The sequence below is a fragment of the Triticum dicoccoides genome, chromosome 3A (genome assembly GCF_002162155.2).
Source record: "Triticum dicoccoides isolate Atlit2015 ecotype Zavitan chromosome 3A, WEW_v2.0, whole genome shotgun sequence".
Taxonomy (NCBI): Eukaryota; Viridiplantae; Streptophyta; class Magnoliopsida; order Poales; family Poaceae; genus Triticum; species Triticum dicoccoides.
The window spans coordinates 494821896-494824810 of record NC_041384.1 but is presented as its reverse complement, the minus strand read 5'-3'; positions in this window follow the sequence as shown (position 1 = coordinate 494824810).

Genomic DNA, 2915 nt, shown 5'->3' with positions numbered 1-2915 from the left:
ACAAGCTAGTTCAAATAATTTTACACTAGAGTTAATCTAGCTCTACAGGCTAGTTCAAATAATTTTACACTAGAGTTGAACTAGCTCTATAACCTAGTAGAAATAATTTTACACTAGAGTTGAACTTGATCTATAACCTAGTACAAATAATTTTACACTAGAGTTGAACTATCTCTACTGGCTAGGTCAAATAATTTTACACTAGAGTTGAACTAGCTCTATAACCTAGTACAAATAATTTTACACTAGAGTTGAACTAGCTCTACAAGCTTGTTCAAATAATTTTACACTAGTGTTCAACTAGCTCTACAGGCTAGTATAAATAATTTCACACTAGAGTTGAACTAGCTCTATAACCTAGTACAAATAATTTTACACTAGAGTTGAACTAGCTCTATAACCTAGTACAAATAATTTTACGCTAGAGTTGAAGTAGCTCTACAAGCTAGTTCAAATAATTTTACACTAGAGTTGAAATAGCTCTATAACCTAGTACAAATAATTTTACACTAAAGTTTAACTAGCTCTACAGGCTAGTTCAAATAATTTTACACTAGAGTTGAACTAGCTCTACAAGCTATTTCAAATAATTTTACACTAGAGTTGAACTAGCTCTATAACATAGTACAAATAATTTTACAGTAGAGTTGAACTAGCTCTAGAAACTAGTTCAAATAATTTTGCACAAGAGTTGAACTAGCTTTACACGCTAATCAAATAATTTTACACTAGAGTTTAACTAGCTCTATAACCTAGTACAAATAAGTTTACACAAGAAATGAACTAGCTCTATAACCTAGTACAAATAATTTTACACTAAGTTGAACTAGCTCTACAAGCTAGTTCAAATAATTTAACACTAGAGTTGAACTGGCTCTAGAGCCTACAAGCTAGTTCAAATAGTTTTACACTAGTGTTGAACTAGCTCTACAAGCTAGTTTAAATAATTTTACACTAGAGTTGAACTAGCATCTATAACCCAGTACAAATAATTTTACACTAGAGTTGAACTAGCTCTACAATCTGTGTCAAATAATTTTGCGCTAGAGTCGAACTAGTTGTATAACCTAGTACTAATAATTTTACACTAGAGTTGTACTACCACTATAACCTAGTACAAATAATTTTACACTAGAGTTGAACAAGCTCTACAAGCTAGTTCAAATAATTTTACACTAGAGTTAAACTAGCTTTACAGGCTAGTTCAAATAATTTTACACCAGAGTTGAACTAGCTCTATAACCTAGTACAAATAATTTTACACTAGAGTTGAACTAGATCTATAACCTAGTACAAATTATTTTACACTAGAGTTGAACTAGCTCTACAGGCTAGGTCAAATAATTTTACACTAGAGTTGAACTAGGTCTATAACCTAGTACAAAGAATTTTACACTAGAGTTGAAATAGCTCTATAACCTAGCACAAATAATTTTACACTAGAGTTGAACTAGCTATATAACCCAGTACAAATAATTTTACACTAGAGTTGAACTAGCTCTATAACCTAGTACAAATAATTTTACTAGCTCTATAACCTAGTACAAATAATTTTACACTAGAGCTGAACTAGATCTATAACCTAGTACAAATAATTTTACACTAGAGTTTAACTAGCTCTATAACCTAGTACAAACAATTTTATACTAGAGCTTAACTAGCTCTACAAGCTAGTGCAAATAATTTTACACTAAGTTCAACTAGCTCTATTGGCTAGTTCAAACAGTTTTACACTAGAGTTGAACTAGCTCTATAACCTAGTACAAAGACTTTTACACTAGAGTTGAACTAGCTCTATAACCTAGCATAAATAATTTTACACTAGAGCTGAACTAGCTCTATAACCTAGTACAAATAATTTTACACTAGAGTTGAACTAGCTCTATAACCTAGTACAAATAATTTTACACTAGAGTTGAAGTAGCTCTACTAGCTAGCTCAAATAATTTGGCACAAGAGTTGAACTAGCACTACACGCTAATCAAATAATTTTACACTAGAGTTTAACTAGCTCTATAACCTAGTACAAATTTTTTTACACTAGAGCTGAACTAGCTCTACAAGCTAGTTCAAATAATTTTACATTAAGTTCAACTAGCTCTATAGGCTAGTTCAAACAGTTTTACACTAGAGTTGAACTAGCTCTATAACCTAGTACAAAGACTTTTACACTAGAGTTGAACTAGCAATATAACCTAGCATAAATAATTTTACACTAGAGCTGAACTAGCTCTATAACCTAGTACAAATAATTTTACACTAGAGTTGAAATAGCTCTATAACCTAGTACAAATAATTTTACACTAGAGTTGAACTAGCTCTATAACCTAGTACAAATAATTTTACACTAGAGTTGAACTAGCTCTATAACCTAGTACAGATAATTTTACGCTAAATTGAACTAGCTCTACAAGCTAGTTTAAATAATTTAGCACTAGAGTTGAACTAGCTCTACAGCCTAGAAGCTAGTTCAAATAGTTTTACACTAGTGTTGAACTAGCTCTACAAGCTAGTTTAAATAATTTTACACTAGAGTTGAACTAGCTCTATAACCTAGTACAAATAATTTTACACTAGAGTTGAACTAGCTCTACAAGCTATGTCAAATAATTTTGCACTAGACTCGAACTAGTTGTATAACCTAGTACTTATAATTTTACACTAGAGTTGAACTAGCATTATAACCTAGTACAAATAATTTTACACTAGAGTTGAACTAGCACAACAAGCTAGTTCAAATAATTTTACACTAGAGTTAATCTAGCTCTACAGGCTAGTTCAAATAATTTTACACTAGAGTTGAACTAGCTCTATAACCTAGTAGAAATAATTTTACACTAGAGTTGAACTTGATCTATAACCTAGTACAAATAATTTTACACTAGAGTTGAACTATCTCTACTGGCTAGGTCAAA